This window comes from Trichechus manatus, unplaced genomic scaffold, assembly GCF_000243295.1.
Source record: "Trichechus manatus latirostris isolate Lorelei unplaced genomic scaffold, TriManLat1.0 scaffold00039, whole genome shotgun sequence".
Classification (NCBI taxonomy): domain Eukaryota; kingdom Metazoa; phylum Chordata; class Mammalia; order Sirenia; family Trichechidae; genus Trichechus; species Trichechus manatus.
Window position 1 is genome coordinate 5240965 of NW_004443975.1, and position 18295 is coordinate 5259259.

The following is an 18295-nucleotide window of genomic DNA, read 5'->3' on the forward strand; positions in this document are numbered from 1 at the left end:
CCATAAGATGAGAAGTAAGGTGAAAATATCCATTCTCATGACTTTTATTCAAATTATATTAGAGGTCCTAGCCAGTGAAATAAGACCAGAAAAAGAAATTAAAGGTATAAAGATCGAAAAGGAAAAAGCAGAACTGATGCTCTTTGCAGATGACTCGATTGTCTATATAGAAAATCGTAAAAGTAACTACCAAAATCAAAAAGCAAATTTAGCAAGGCTGCAGGATACAAGGTCAACACACAAAAAACAACTGTTGATTGGAAAGGGGCAAATGTATGCGTGTAAGTGTATAACACAGCAACTTTAGAATTCTACAAATAAGTTTAGAATGCTTATGAAAGCTTGTCATTATTTGATGCTTCTCTCTTCATTTGATTATCTTTTGGTTAAAATCTTCAAAACAAATATATTGAAGTTATAAAAAACACAATTTTTATATTATTGTAAAAGCATTAGTTAAATCTCAGAGTTTTGATGCCATTAGAAAAAAAAATTAATTCTTCCATGTTTATTCTCCATTTATACCCTCAAGAGTCAAAATGAGCTTCTCCAATCTATCATGTGGTTTGCAGAGTCACTACCACAGCTCTTGACTCTCTATGGAAAAAGCTGGCTGCTGGGTAGTAAACAGGAAATCGTAGTCATTTTCTTTCGCCTTCATTACTGCATAAATTATTTCTAAAGTCACACTGTGAATCAAACATGAACAAAAAGCACACAGGTACATAAAAAGTAAAGAAGGAAACGCCTGAATTTAGGTAAGGACCAAAATCACTGTGCATTTTGTTACGATAACTGGTAAAATTTGACTAGACCACAAGAATTACACACTAAAACACGAAAGGCTCAAAAATTTTATGTTATTTAAGTATATTTTGCATAACAGGACTAAGCTATTTTTTAGGGTATCTCACAGACTTTTGAAACTTTCAGCTTGGAAACAGCAACTACAAACACTCTAATTGCAACAATGGACTCAAACATAGCCACAACTGTGAGCAGGCACAGGATGGACAGCGTTGCGTTCTGCTGCACACAGGGTCGTTATGAGTCAGCATCGACGTGATGGCACCTAACAACAACACTCTAGTTCATCCAAATAAACTGTATGGTAGAATATATTACAAATATCATGCAAAGGACAAAATTTATAGACATCCCTGAACTGGAACTCATAAATACCAGGCAACCTAAGGGAAAAAATTAATTGAAAGCACGAACTGGCTACACAGACAGAACAGACTACAATACAAAAGTTCCACTTGTTAGTAATATAATAAAGACTATATAAGAAACAAATGCATGCGTGTTGTAGCATTTCATCAATCAAAATGTTTTTAATGATAAAACCACTGGTGCAAATAAGATTTGCACCAATTTCAAAACAGTAAGATTTCAAATTGTATTTAAATGTATCTAAATATTTTTAAAAATACATTATAGATTTTGACTTGTTATGAAGGAACTGGCCTTCCACATTTATAAGTGAATACTTAGGTTCATAAGTAACAGTATTATTCAGCAAATGAAATTTTATAAATTATAATAAACTCTTCATATACATTATTGCAATTTACTTATTTTCATAATTTAGAACTTTTAAACTAGCTAAAGTTACACTTATTAGTGCACTAATAATACCTTAGATTCTAAATTATTTGGCTTCTAAATAAATACTGTTTGGAATAATAAAATAATTTCTACAAAGCAAATAGCACCACTATCTGTAGGGGAACAAACTCTAAGAAAGCAAAACTCTGGCATCTGGTTGAGGGATTGAGAGTAGCCCGGAGCAGACCTACAGACTAATCTTTGAACAAGACAATGTAGTAAGTCTTTAATATACATGCAGGTGCCTCCTACACTCATGTGCAGCCAAGCTGTGAGTTGCTCACCTAAGTCCATCACGGAGGAAAATCCAGGAAAATACCTTACTCCATCCTGGCTACATGAAGTTTCATTCACTGTCATTTCTAACACCAACAATACTATGCTATAATGTGTTATCTTAATTAATGCTTGTCATTTTTCAAACGCTCCAGGCAAGTACGGAGTAAAGGTTTCACTATTCATATATCACTGATAACCAAGGTTATATTCTACACAATATCAATATTTATCTTTAAATCCTTTCTTTTCCAGGATGATATTTACAGAGAAGCACCTTATTCACATTAGAAGTACAAATAAAATGACATTATATCTGAAAAGGAGCTATCAAGAACTCATTCATAAATACAGGTTTTAAGAAAAAAGACTAATATTCAAACTAAGGGTTACATTATAATTTTTTTACATTAATACCTTCTATTGATAAAGTAGATTATAGTTTAGAAACACTCCTAGACACATTATCTAAACCGTACTATGAGGTACAGAAGGCACATATTATCATATTTCTTTTCAAAAGAGTACACAATAACCGGCCCAGGGTACACAGGCAGTAAGTAATAATGCTCTTTTAAGAGAAAATTCTTTGAAACAAAATATAGTCATGCAACATTTGGCATATATTGAAATTTACTTGACCGCAACCTAGAATCATTAAAATAATACTGAAAATCTCAAAAGGAATAAATTAAGGATGCTGGAGGAAAAAAAATGCCAAATTAGGTTTCTCCCTACTATTTCAATTAATGCTTTCAAGAGTATGGTTAAATATTATCATAAATATTACCATCACAAATCCTCATTTACTAAGTGAAAAACTACTTGTCATAAATATAGAGCGAAACAGTAAAGTGCAAAAATAGATTAAGAGGGTACACAGAGCTGGTAGCAAGACCTACAAAACAGTAGATGAAACTACCAGTAAACCCAATACTTCATTTGTAAGTATAAACAGACAAAGAGAGATCATCAGACACCTGAAAAAAACACTACCAAAAAACAATCAAAATAAACAAACTCTCCTCTCAAGTAAGAGAAAAAAAACTTAAAAATAAAATCTAATTAGTGTCCTGAGACTCAAGACTATATTGCATCTATAAAATAAGAGCAGGCGGTTATGAACTTAAAAAAAGTTGTCATTGCGTCTATTCTGACTTATGGCAACGCCATATGTGTCAGAGTAGAACTGTGCTCCGCAGGGGTTTCACTGCCTGATTTTCAGAAAGAGATCACCAGTCCTTTCTTCCAAATTACCTCTGGGTGGACCTGAACCACCCACCTTAGGGTCAGCAGCAAAGAGTATTAACCATTTGTACCACCCAGGGACCCCATGAACTTGGAAGAGTTCCCTAAAGTATAAAGTAACAGCTGAAATAAGAAATTTGATAAAGGACTGGATGACAAAAGTCAAGGAAATCTTCTAGAACATAGGAAAAAAAACCAAATACATGGAAAATGAAAGAAAAATTAAGAAACAGAGACTAATACGGAAGCTCCAGGGGCGGGGGGGGGGAGTATAAAAATGTGAAAGAGAAGAAATAATCAAAGAAATATAGATTTCCCAGAACTGAGAAAGCTATTCATATTCAAAGGGCCCAGCAAATGCTTTACCATATGAATAACAAAAGAAATATAACTCATCCTCCTTAAACTTCAGAATACCAAGGACAAAGAGACGTCAATATAAACAGCTTACAGAGGGGAAAAAAAAAAAAACAGGTTATTTACAAAGAAATAATTCATATTAGTATCAACTTATAATAAAACTGGGTACTAAAAGGCAATGGAATGTAATCTTCAAAGTTTTGAGGGAAAATTGTTTTAAACCTGAATTCTATACCCAGCCACAGTATCAACTGGTATGAAAGTGGAAAAGATAATTTCAAAAATTGTGTTGACAAGTACCCACACACATTCTTCCTAAAAAAATTACTTAAGTACTGTAAAAAACTGTAAAAGAAATCCAGAACAAAAAGAAGACAGACATGAGATCTAAGAAAGCATAGAGCTTGTCCAAGAATGCAATTAAATAGCATGATATTAACCGTGCATCAGACCCAGAAAGAAATCAGTTTATATTAGAGCTTCAAGAAATAGTATAATTAAAAAGCTAGATAACCAAGTGATATGATGAAGAGACATATACTCTTCTACCAACAGGGAAAAAAACGAATTAAGAAAATCTAAGAAAAACAAAGTCATGGTCCAAACTAGAAGCCAAACTAAGGTATGTGTTGATCTTGAGTACCAATCCAGTGTAAGAAATCCATCATGGACCCCATCATAATACTTTGTTTAGCAGTGAGTATTATTTACATAATCATAATATTGTTTATGTTTGTTTCAGAATCAACAAATACAACTATGCTAAACCTTGTCAATACTAAATGAATGTTATAGCTAATATAAATTGGCAAGCGAATGTGAGGAATTCAAGGTAGAGATGGTGACAGGAACTGACTTCTTCAAGGTACAAAGTGAAATGTTTAGAGATGATATCTCATTACTTTCTAAAGTTAAGTCTTCAAGAACTAGAGTTGTAACTATAACGCAAAAAAAAAACCTAAAAATAAAAATATACCTAACAAAGACAGTGAGAAAAGAGAAAGCAGAATAGGTAATAAGAGTTAAATTCTTCATTGTTCACAATGGGGAAACACTCGATTACTTAAGACTGATTAGTCAAAAAATAAAGTTTAGAATATTACATGTAAAATTATATATAAATTAGATAATAATCAGCAAAAGAATTAAAAATGGAAAATGTCTAAAATAGTTACCTTTGAAGACTGAAACTAATGGGAAGAGGCAGACAGCAGAAAGATTTTTTACTTGCCATTCTATACTTTTGTGGACTATTCATATTTTTATTTTTTATATCGCCATTACTTCTCTAAATACACACACACACACACACACACACACACACACAGTCATTAGTCTCCCTCTGCCCTGACCAGTGTGGGAAACCCACTAAAAAATTCTTATTCATGTATGCCTTTTCCTACATTCCATGCACTATATACCAACCTTCTGTTATGGTATTGCAGTGCAGTCACAATTAATCAAACAGACTCAAGAGCCACCCTAATCGCTGGGTAAAATGTGGAGACAGGAATAGCTTACATTTGCGTTTGAATTGTCAAAGCACATTCACACCCATTATCTCATTTAATCCTCACTACAATCATGTGAGAGCAGAAATCAGTACAGTTAAACTCCAAAAGGTTTAAGTGATTTACCACCCCCCACAAAAAAAAGTAGGAAAAATAATATAGACAAATTAAAAAATAAACACCACCACAACAAACTTCACACATCACTGAAATCTGAAAATGTTTTCCAAATGTCTGATAGTACACAAAAGAATCAAAACTTAACAATACAAATGGTCAGCCACTTTGGAATACAGTTTGGTAGTTCTCATAAATTTAAATACACACTTCTCATAAAGTTAAACGTAACACTTACCATACAACCCAGCATCTCATCTCTAGGCAATTACCAAGAAAAATGAAAACATATCAGCACACAAAAATATGTAATCGGAAGTTCATAGCAGCTTTATTCATAACAGTCAAAAACTGGAAACAACCCAAATAACCATCAACTGGTAAAGAAATAAACTGTGGTATATCCAGATAATGGAATACTACTCAACAATGAAAGAACAAACGACTTACCTACACAACAACATGGATAAACCATGAAAGTATCACACTAGGTGAAAGACAAGAGACACAAAAGACTCTGTACTGGATGAGTCCATTTATATGAAATTCTAGTAAAATAAAACTGTAGTAACAGAAAGCAGATTAGCAGTTGCTAGGGCTGAGGGAAGAGGACTGACTAAAAAGGGAACCAAAGGAATTTTTGTGGGTGATGAGAGTACTCTATGTAACTGTAATATCGGTTGCACAACTGTTTTTACATTTGTCAAAATTCATCAAACTGCACACTTAAAACTGGTCAATTATATTGTATGTAAATTATACCTCTATAAAGCTGATTTTTAAAAACTCAGTAATACATAATCACACTTAACTACTGACAACAACTTTTCAGCACAGGTATTAAGTACAGACCTTCAAATAATACTAAAATCGATATCTAAGAGGTAACCTTTAACCAGACAATAGATATAGAGGAACTAAAAAATTCTGAAAATGGAGTAGTCCTCCTCCTACTCAACTTGGCCATGTGGGTAAAGAAATTTGTTAGTGCACCGATCTAAACTCTAGATTTCTAATAAACACATTGATGACCACATAAGCAGGTGATCTCACAAGAGTATAAACAAAGCTGTATATTGAAATGTTCTTCCTTTAATTAAAAAAAAGATGCATCTGAATTATCTAAAGAGTGAACGAGAAATACTAGATTATGAGAAATAAAATTATGAAATTAAGTATAAATTTTAAAAAAAAAACCCTTTTTATCATCAGGTCTTCTATTTTAGGACTTTACTTACCTAATTTATGAGATAGTTTAATCCATAAATTTGTGGGTGACTCCTTCCCCCTTTACTACTTTAAGCCCTTCCCTTGACACCACCCAAATCAGCTTAATTGAATACTTTTATTTATATATTTACATGATTTTAAATGCATACAGGACACTTTTCTAGACATTAAATCAGTTTTTAAGATACCGCTCTGCCTTGCAGAAATGCAGATAAATGCCACATTAACTTTCTGCAACATGAATGCACACAACACACAACAAAGGCAAACCTGACTTCACAACTACATTATAAATTATTAAAATCAAGAAGTACAAAGAAATTCCTAAATAACATGCAAATTCCTAATACATATGTTAAATATCATTTTGCTTTTACTGAACATAGCATGCCACAACTGACTTTGTTAACAGCATCAAAAAGCAACAAACAAACAAAAAACATCCATTTCCAGCACACCACTAACAGTTCAGCACTCTCAGCAACCATGTGGTTTTTGGTTTCCTGGAGCACTTACCCCTCTTCTGAACCCAACCTTCTTTCACAATGGTAACATCGCTCATGATGGCTCCCCTCTGAGCCCCAACTTGGAGAAACGGTACTTTGTGATCTCAGCTTTGGGGTTTGGATTCTCTGCTGCTGCGGCCCTTCCCACTCTCTAGTGATGACTCAGCCTGGAAGGAAGTATTGAAGAAAGAATTTCTTTTTTTTTTTCCATTCTTGCAACTCACATAGCAATAACAAACAACTAATTCTTTGTAAATGTCTTCAACTGGCCTGACCTCACATAAAAGTCTAGCTCTTCAAACTGGAGAACTTATTTATTAAATAGTTCTATAATGAATGCACTTCCCTGGTCTTGTGATGGATTTCAAATGATAGCGAAACTTTTACCATAAGAGGTTGCAACAAAAATGTCTTAAGAAAACCACTGTCACACCTACACGTATAATAGAGAAAATCTGTAGGGTGATGTATGTTTGAGACAAAAGTTAAGTGGCCTAAAAGCAAATCTGCATGTATGCCTATTTTCAAAATCCCTGTAATTTCAGAAATAGTTTTGGCAAAGCAATTATGAATGCTTTTAACTGCTATATTTTATGTAAAATACAATGGGCCAAGAAACCAACATTTATGTATTCTTACTCTGCCTTGTTCCAAGAAATATTTCAGGTAGATTACAATAAATACACACTATAAAATCAATTATTTAAGTAGACAAAGTGAAACAAAGGGAATATGAAAGTGGAAAAAATACTGAGTATTCAAGAAGTGTCAAGGACTGATATAGGTGCTTAGATCTATTATTTTCAGGTTATTTTAACAACTCTAAGAGGGTACTATTAACTCCATTTTACAGACAGGGAAATTGAGGCTTGCAGAGATTAAGCAGCTTGCCCAATTTGAACACAGCTAATAAAAGATGGAGCCAAGATATGAACCCTGCCTATCCGACCCCAAGCCTGCATTGGTAACTCCAAAACTATACTGCCTTAAGTAAAAAGAAGCTAGAGTTAAGAGTCTACATAGTTGTGAAAGGAGGGCCACAAATTTGGCACAAAGCTTTCAGAAAGGCAATGCAAGTAAGAATGATACAATCAGTTTCCATTTTTACAGTACCCATAAATTTTTTAAAAAGAGTTACTCAGAAGGAATGCAACTCCTCTGGGATAAAGATCAGAAATTTATTCCATGAGTCTTCATAAGATAGCTTATAGTGTAATAAACAAAGTCCTCAAAAACATCCTCGCATATATAGAGCAATGTGTTTCAGAGCTATTTCTTATTGTCCCTCTCCACCAAAAAAGTAAAATGCCGACATACATTTGAATTAATTAAACAACTTCCATAGAAGAGGACCAAAAAATATGGTCTGGATATACTGGTCCTCAGTGGTCCAGGAACGCAAGCATAAGTTTTAGATATCCAGAAAAATGGATGGATGAACTGCATAACTACACTACTCTTTTCAACTCAGGTGCCCCAAGTCATCTACAGTCTCCCACTCAGTCTTTCATATTACTAAAAACACTAACCTGCAAAATGATAAGTTAGACATTAGGTTTGTAATTTGCTTCCTAGGGCAGAGTGAATTTCACCTCCTCCCACAGTCCTAACTTCTCTACAATTATATGCTAGCCAATGAGCTATAAGAAAATTAATTTATTTTTCTTTGAAGCTTATGCCATTAAATATTTCAATGTTGGATAATCTAATTTTTTTCCACTTTTATAAAAAGTTTCACACAAAATTCTTGGTAAATTTGATTTAGAAGTCACACAAAGCAGTTACACTAAAAGTACCTTCATTAAGAACTATTTGAGAATTTGATAATAATAACTGTATCTCAATGTCATTTTACAGTTTACAAAACACTTTCACATATTTTACCTTATTCAATCTCATTACAATTTAGGCAGGTAATCTGACAATGCTTGGCACATAGGGGACGTTTAACAAATTGGAATGAATGAGTGGATGAATGAAGGAAGGTAGATGCAGCTTTCCAAAACTATTAAAGAACAGGTGAAGCAAACTAATACTGTAAGTCAACAGAGAGAATGGTATTAAAACATCTTAAAGACAAAACTGAATTTAAGGATTATGGAAGCACCTGTATTAAATAATTAAAATAACAATAAATAGTCTTCTGCATTCATTAACGTTTCCTATAGATCTCCACTAACTGCAAGGACTAGAACACATTATCTTTTCCTTCAATTCTTTTGACTCTTTGCTATTATTTTTGTTGTTGTTGTTGCTGAGAATATACACAGCAGAACATGCACCAATTCAACAATTCTACATGTACAATTCAGTGACGCTATGTTCTTCAAGCTGTGCCACCACTCTCACCGTCCTTTTCCAAACTGTCCCTCCCACATTAACATTAACCATTTCAAGACCTGTGGGACAAACAGTATATCATCTACTTTTTATGCCTCTGGAGGTCTTTGGAAAGGGGGTAGCCCAATTTTAACACATTTAGCCTCAAGGTAGGAAACTTTTGAAATGCATAAAACTCAAAAATCCTGAGTGGGAACCTCATTTTTGTATAGATCAAGCATTGTCTTAGGTGATGCCTCCCAGGTGTGTGAATTTTCTAAAATTTCGACAGGTTTTGACAGGTTTGCCTTAATTTCTGTGAGATAAACCTCCTCACTAGGTTTCCCTTTTACTATGTTCTCGTGAGAATGTACTTATGGTGAGAATAAGCTATTACCAGTCTTCATTCAGTCATAGTGGCCATTTTCTCCTTTATGCCAGTCATTGTTTCCAGGTTGTCATGGATTGAATTGTGCCCCCTAAAAATACGTCAACTTGGCTAGGTCACGATTCCCAGTATTGTATGGTTGTGTACCATTTTGTAATCTGATGTGATTTCCTTATGTGTTGTAAACTCTGTCACTATGATGTAATAGGATGGATTAAAGGCAGTTATACTGATGAGGTCTACAAGATTAGATAGTGTCTTAAGCCAATCTCTTTTGAGATATAAAAGAGAGAAGCGAGCAGAGAGACTGGGGACCTCATACCACCAAGAAAGCAGTGCCAGGAGCAGAGTGCATCCTTTGGACCCAGGGTTCCTGCGCAGAGAAGCTCTTAGTCCAGGGGAAGATTGATGACAAGGACCTTCCTCCAGAGCTGACAGAGAGAGAGAACCTTCTGCTAAACTGACACCCTGAATTTGGACTTCTAGCCTACTAAACTGTGAGAAAATAAGTTTCTGTTTGTTGAAGCCATCTGCTTGTGGTGTTCTGTTATAGCAGCAATAGATGACTAAGACACAAGTTTTACTGGCTCCCTTCTTTTCTACCTTTTGAATACTGTAATCTTCAATAAATAATGCCTTTCCAATAAGGGACAATACACTGCAGTGGCACTTTTCAAGAGATTGGAACTCCTATAAGTTATTCTTATCCTGCTTTCAATCTTAGGGTTCAATCATTACTTCTCCACGTAGAACAGATGGAATGCACCACTGTAAACAGTTCTGTAGTATTCAGGGCAGCTGTTTCTGCTCCTTAGCTGTTTGTACTGCTTTTGTTATAATGAAGAATACCTAGTAGTGCTAATTTTCCTGAGATTCAATTTCCTTTAGTTTTACTTGTTTTGCCTCTAGAAGTACTGCTATGGCAGTAAAGAAGAATGTACTGTAGTGGTAATTTTCCTGAGATTAAAAAAAAAAAACTCTTGGCTTTATTTATTTATTTGGGTTGTACGTACTGCTTTCGCAGTAAGGAAGAATGCACTGTACCATGTTTTGACAAGTTTCATGAAAAATAATAAAAAGGCTAAGAAGAAAGAGACTGGAATAAAACTGATGTGCAGTCATTGCCAAGTGCCTTCATGTTTTTACCTCATTTTTGCAAGTTTTCAAGAAATAAAATTGAAACCCGATTTCATCACTGACCCATATCAGCAGGACTTAATGTCGTCCAGAGGCCACTGGGACATATGTGATGCCAGATCATTGGTATCAATATCCATAACTCGTAACAAAAATTCTGAATTGGTTCTTTAATCAGCATGCCTTCATTAGTGAACACACAGAGTATCAACAAAAAATCCAAAGGAGAAGATAATTGAGTCTTGAAAGGGTTAACTCACTGCCCTCTAAGCTTCCAATCTAATCTTTCGAGTTGCTGTTGTCAGTTTGATCCCATAAAGACAGTTCTTAAGGAGCACAATGCTCAAGGCAGACATTCTTTACTAATTAAACTGAACTACTGTTTAGTTTAAAGACGCACCAGGGGATACTTTTGATTCAAGGCTCACAGATTATTTCAGGGTAATGGTTACAGGGGTTCCTCAAGCCTCCATGGGTCCAGAAAGTCTGGAGTTCATGAGAATTTGAAATTCTCTTCTGCACTTTCCCCCTTTTGATCAAAGATTCTCCTACAGAATCTTTGATCAAAATGTTCAGTAATGGTAGCCAGACACCATCCAGTTCTTCTGGTCTCATGGCAAAGGAGGCAGTTGTTCATGGAGGCAATTAGCCACATATTCCATTTCCTTCTCCTATTCCTGACTTTCTTTCTTCCTGTTTCTTCAAGCAAATAGACACCAATTGTTGTGCCTTGGATGACTGCTTGCAAGCCTTTAAAACCCCAGGCACTACGCAATGAACTCGCAAATAAAACAGAAGCACAAAACAGGTTATTAGGTCAATTAACTGGATGTCGCATGAAACCATGACCCTAAACCTCCAAACCAAGGAACCAAATCCCACCCAGTAGGTGCTTTTGTTGTTGTTGTTGATTCTCAATATTGTTGTCTTTTAACTCTTTTTATTGAGACTGTCAAGTTTCAACTCCTAAAAAAGACAAAAATCAACACTGCTCAGACTTACTCATAGAAGAAAAAAAGAAAAGAACAGTATATTTTCTTAATGATACTTTTAAGAATTTTTTTTAAAAAATACTCATTTACTTATCGCAACCAACCATTCAATTTTAATAACTGAACTTTATCTAACATCCATAAAAATTTCATCTACTCAAAAACACGTAGTATATATAACAAATCTATAATCTGTTATCAAAGTGCTTTCACATGTCACCTCATTTGACTCTAAAAAACCTATCTGTGCAGAAGCTACTGCATCCACAATTTCGAAACTAAGAGAACTGTGACCAACAGGATGACATTGTCTCCCCAAAGTCAGTGGCAGAGTACCTACAATTCAGTTTGGGGTGCTTTCTACCAAATATCATAATATGAACTCTCAAAAATATGTAGTTAACATTTCCAATAGTTCTGAACATTTTTTCAGTGTCAAGTTTTGTTCTAAACAGTCCAGTAAAGCACAATATCTTCAAATAAATTAAAAACTAAATGTAACTATAGCATCACATACTAAATTATAACAACAGAAACTAAATGTAGATTGACATAAAATTAAAAGGCACTCCAGCCATTCTCCTTTTTACAAATAAGAACAAAATTCAAACGGTAATAATTTCTTATAATGTTTAAGTTAAAAGCTACAACGTAATTCTATAATACAACTTTCTCTGAACTATAAACTCTTGCTATAATTAATATTATGTTAAAATATACTTTTCGATATGCTAACCAAATTGAATTAATTAAAGACAACTAATATTCAAATACAACAGAATGTTACTACCTTGAAATACTTATGATGGTCAAACCCGTTGCCCTTGAGTCTGTTATGACTCATAGCGACCCTGTAGGACAGAGTAGAACTGTCCCATAGGGTTCCCAAGGAGTGGCTGGGGGATTCGAACTGTCGACCTTTTGGTTAGCAGCCAAACACTTAACCACTGCTCCACCAGGGCCCCAATGATGGTCAAGGGCAACTATAATATAATTCTACAGCATCTGCTGATTTCAAGAAACAGGTAAAACCAATACATGCCATAATAAACGCATAGGGCTATACCAAACTTTTAAACAGGGTCTGCAGAAGAAGAAAAATACTAAAGTGGAAGGGAAGTTCAAGACAAAATGCTCTGCACTTCAAATTAAGTCAGTCTGTTCCTTTTAAGAGAATTATACTTTTAAAAGCATATCATATATGGAAGTGAATCACACAAACCATATACTTTGGATAACTTTTCTCTCCTTAGAGAACACTAATACACTTTGCAACGTTTCTTAAAACGCTTTCTACAGATATCTTCACTGACTTTCACACTACGGCAAAATAAGCGAATAAGCAAAGAAGAAAATTTCTAACTTTTACACAAAATAACAGTTTTCCCAAACTGCCAAATGAATTCTTAGAAAGCAACTTTATAAATTTTAAAATATATGTACAATAATATAAAACATTTTTCTCCTCTTCCCTACCCGTTTGGGGGCATCTGAGTTCCAATTCAAGCAACATGTTCATGATGAATCAACTAAAAAAGCCATGTGTACTGGGTGACATAAGAAATATCTTAATTTGAAACAAATGGAAAATTGTTATTGGATTGTTCTGGTTCATCTAAACCACTGAACAAGCTATCGATAAACTGTCCACTACGGTTCTCATGTAAAGTACGGTTTGTCTCCGTGAAGGCACCTATAACAACTTTGACAAGTTGAGGATTGCTAATAAAACCATTTCGGTTGTATAGCTGGCAATATTGTTCCAATACACACGTAAAATCCTTCTAAAATTTGTCTTGGAGACAAATTACCTAAATTTAGCAATATCATTGCAAACTCTAACAATGGTACAAACAAGTTAGGAAAGAGACTAAAACAAAAAGTGTTTTAAAATTAGGAAAGTTAAAACAAAACGGATTTTTATAATGCCAAATTATAAAGTACCCTGATTATGAAGTAAAAGCAATCCACACATACACACAAAATACAATTGGTACACGGTCCATTAGATGCCAAAAAATCAGCTTGACAGATTTTACCCCTGATTAAGCTGACAGCTAAGCAGCACATATGCAATCCTATAACAAAGTTCATCACAATGATGTTAGTATTCGAATGAGCACCGGACAGGTCAAAAAAACACGGGTCCTTGTTCCCAACTCTGCGCACCAGAGTGATAATGTATAAGGTCACTTTAACTCTGTGCCTCAGTTTCCTTAGCCATAAAACCGAGAGAAATCAGAAAAACTCCAAACAGCTGTATAGTTCTCTCCGAGCTAATATTTATGATTCTACAAGTTAAAACCTACTGAGCATCTACTTCATACACAGATAGCACTGTAATGATAGTATCACGTGTATACATACTTTCTGTCCTCAAAAAGTTGAATGTATAGTCCGGAAGATAAAAATATTCGAACTACAACTTAGATAGAATTTGAGCTAAAAACTGGTTGGCAAAACACTCTCTCTCCTCTACCACCCTTCCCCCCAACAAAAATGTATTCAGAGCCTTCCTTACTGAAATATTCCTCATTTGAAAATCTTTTTGTGTTTTCTCCTAGTAATTTTTTTTTTTTTCTTTTTCCTCTGAATATTAGTAAAATATACCCATTTGGAAATACGAAATCTCTACAGTTAGTGATAAACAAATATAAGCGGTACTGAAAAGAAACGAAACTAAAAAACAAACCTACAGGTTAAGAAGCATCTATTGACTAGTATTTGACGATTACCCAGTAAAGGAAATGTGTTTACATCTAACTTGATGAACTACTATGATGCTACAGCAAAATATGTAAACACTTGAGGCATTTAATTTGGCATTTGAAACAACTGAAAAGGAATGTTAACAGATCAGTCAACAGTCTCAAGAAACTTTACTGTATTAATTGGATTCTGTGGAAATTACTGTACTACATCACCTAAATTTAGCAATGTCACTGCAAACTCTAACAATGGTACCAACAAGTTAGAAAATGAGACTGAAATAAAAAATGGTTTAAAATTAGGAAAGTTAAAACAAAATGGATTTTTATAATGCCGAAATACGAGCTTTTCGCTTATGAAAATGACTTTCAAAAGTGTAACAGGGCTTGTTGTAAAGATTAAATGAATTAATACATAGCAAGTGCTCACCAGTTACTGGCTAGCATTAATTCTAAACTGAATCTAGCCCATCATAGGTAGAAACCGGTGATAAAACATTTAAGTTAACAGTAATTGATTCAGGGCTATCTTCAGGCAACTATACAAAAGTACAAGCCCTGTGACACCAGACACCAGGAATTAGAATACTGATGCACACTCTGACATCTGGAGTTAAGAACACAGCAATTTTAAATGATTTAAATATTTCAAGACAAATCTTGTACAAAAATTAATTACATGACTAAAGTATACTAACTTAAGAAAAATTAAAATGCAAATCAAATTACAAGACTGATTTGGTCAAAACAAAATGAAAATGGTTAATTTTTCTGTTCTTGACTGTTACTTACATCCAAATGGTTTTAAATTTAAATTACTTCATTTCTTTAATGCTTGAAAGTTAATCATACTGCAAAGACAGCCCAAAAAACCAAACCCACTGCTGTCGAGTCGATTCCGACTCATAGCAACCCTACAGGAGAGAGCAGAACTGCCCCATAGGGTTTCCAAGCCTGTAAATCTTTATGGAAGCAGACTGCCACATCTTTCTCCCTTGGAGTGGCTGGTGGGTGCTAATCTTATGGTTGGCAGCCGAGTGCTTTAACCACTGTGCCACCAGGGCTCCTTATATACAGACAAGATCAAATCATGTTAAAAAAAATTAACACGTTGTTAACGATAATTGTCTTAACTTGCAAAGGGTGAATTCTTGAACTAAAGGGTATAACAACAAAAAGTGCAGTTACCTTTTCAGAAAAGTATGCAAAGTTTAAGTAAACTTTAAACTTCCACAAAATCAATTTAGAAAACAGGTTCCTCTTTCAAAAGAAACCCAAGTAGTTGGAAATTTCCATTGAATTTTTATAAGAAAAAATATTTCTTATATGTTTAAATCAAAAATTTGTATTTTTTAAAAATCCTGATTCAGTTCCTACTTATTAGCACAAAACTCCATGCTTGTTACATTTGTCCAATAATAAGTTTCAATAAAATGTGCTTAGATTTCCAATGATTCTGAAAGCAAATTCTCTTTCTAATGGCAGTGATCTTCTGAATGAAATGTAAATATTAAAAGTTTTTATTCAAATTAGCCCCTAGCACATAGTTCAACTCAAATAGGAGAATGAATGAATCTTTACTTAACAGTATTTTGCAGCTATAAGCAAAAAAAAACGTCCAAAGCAGAACCCTTAAATAGAGATATACTCAACTTAGACTGAATGTCAGATTATTAAACTAAAAATTAATGTAATTTTAAGTTGGAAAACAATTCACAAAGCAGTAATTAAGGAGAGGCTAAGTGTAGGGGGACAAAATTCATATGAATAGTAAGTTCATAAATTTTTTTGCAGAATTACCTTAGACTAAATAGTATTTTTAAAATACTTTAATAAAACTTATAACTGCAAATACAAAATGCAAACATACAACTGAAAAGTAAAACCCTTCATTTATCTAAATTACAATGTTTGTCTTATTCATGAAATAAATACATGCACTCTCTTTTTAAAATTAGAAGTTCAAGTCAAAGAGATTGGGGTCAATCCCAGTAAGGAAGAAAAAAGTAGATCTTCAAATACAATATCCTTAATAAACTTTCAAAATCAAGGTTGTTAGTTAAGAAAAAAAAACCTACAGTTCTGATATATCTTATATATAAATCTGTATTCAGTCATGTACCTTGGAAAGCTAAACTACTAATAAACAGATCTTTTAATAAAAATATTTTCATGTTTTAGACAATCACCTTTGGGATATACTGATAAACTTATTTATACATATTTTACAAATGACACTCAAGTTCTGAAGACTAATCTTTTTTATTTCCCAAACCATCTTTACTGGACTTTTCTACCTTTGGCTTTTTCGACTATTTCCTAACTGAATATATAACCTAATCTAATAAGCTTTTACCAAAAACAAAATCCAGTGGTTGTCTTAGTGATTTATAGCCTACTGAAAGATACAATATGCCCATGCCTTCCCAAATACGGAACACGTCTAAACTGATTATTTGAAGCAACTGGCAATGTATTAACTGCAAAAAATCATTCTTTTATATTCTTTATCTCCAAGATGAACTAAGAACAAAGCGTGAACATTTTATTACTAGTAAAAGTTAGTCAATACATATACACAGATTTCAATGTTCAATTTCTATTTGGAAGCTCATCAATTACAACCTACTGGGCTTTCAACCAAAATACCAAACTGCTGAAATAAGTTGGTTTTATTTTCATAATAGCATATTTTGATGTAAGAAATGTTAACCATTCTAACCTTGACTTATGGGTATGCACCGCCTCTGCTTTCAGAAGATAAACAGTTAAGTACTGGTATTTGCAAACCTGGCCCAAAGAGATTCAGTTATCCCTAGCCTAGCTGTAGGTTCCCGGGAAATCCCAAACATCGGGTGACCCTGCCCAGGCGTCAGTACGAACACTGCAACTAGCAAGGCTTTCAACTTTGGCTCTGAAGGCCCCACCAGCATCATGGCTGATGCTGACCGATGCGCAGGAGGAGGAGGTGGACGAGGAAGAGGCTGGTTTGTTTACTTGCAGCCTGAGCCGCCGCCGCCGCCGCCAGCAGCGACAGCATCTCAGGATCAGCCAAACCCAGCATCTTCCGCACATTTCTATTCTTAGCACACAACTCCCAAGCGGATCAAAACCCCACTACTATTAAAAACACAGACAAGCACGTTACCCACCTCCCACACACACCCCCCACCCCAACAGAGCCGCCTTTTCCTGTGCGCCGCCCGCCGGGTGGGGTGGGGAGGAAGGAGACCCCGGGGGACTCCTGTGCATCCTCGCCTTCACCCCACCCCACGCGCGCAGACAGCCCCAGCGCTAGGGCGCGCGGCAGACAGCACCCTCCCCCCAACCCAAACACACAGACACCGGGGCGCTCCACGCGTTACATAACCTCGCCGCCACCCCAGGCCAGGCCGGCGCCCCCTCCCCACGCCGCGCGGCCAGGCGGGTGGGGCGCGGGGAAGGAGCCAGAGTTGCGCAGAGACTAGAGGCGCCGGGGCCGGGGCAGCCCAGACACTGACGGTACGGCTAGGCCGGGAACACCCCTCCCCGGCCCCCGTGCACCGTCGCCCCCCAGCTTCCCCCGGAAAGTGAGGGGCTGTCAATGTCATTCACACCAGGCAACCCCGGGCCTCCCCACCCACACCCCAAACCCTCCAGGGACCCAGCCCCCGCCCATACCCCCGGCGCCCACCTCCCCGGCGCGGTGACAGCCCGACGCCCCCGCCTCACCCCACCCCCGCCGCCACCCCCTGTTCGAGGGAGGCTGGGAGGGAGGACTCAGCCGAGGGCCTGGAGGGAGTGGAGCAGATGCGGGGAGGGGGACGAGAGTGGGGGGCGGTGGCTGTTACCTGCAAAGGCGGCGGCGGCGGCCCCGCAGCTGCTCGGGCGGCGGCGGAGGATGGAGCCGGGG

General features: G+C 35.9%; 1 long non-coding RNA gene across 3 annotated transcripts in view; it reads right to left on the reverse strand.

Moving 5' to 3' along the window:
• LOC111820474 (uncharacterized) overlaps window positions 1–18287 on the reverse strand; it is a 163516-nt gene extending 145229 nt beyond the window's left edge. For 2 of the 3 annotated variants that reach the window (XR_002824019.1, XR_002824020.1), the window contains exon 1: window positions 6870–9673. This is a non-coding gene — a long non-coding RNA (uncharacterized LOC111820474). Of the gene's footprint in view, window positions 1–6869; window positions 9674–18233 lie in introns of those variants that run through there. The other variant, XR_002824021.1, reaches the window with a different exon arrangement.
• Between the last annotated feature and the right edge of the window lie 8 nt (window positions 18288–18295).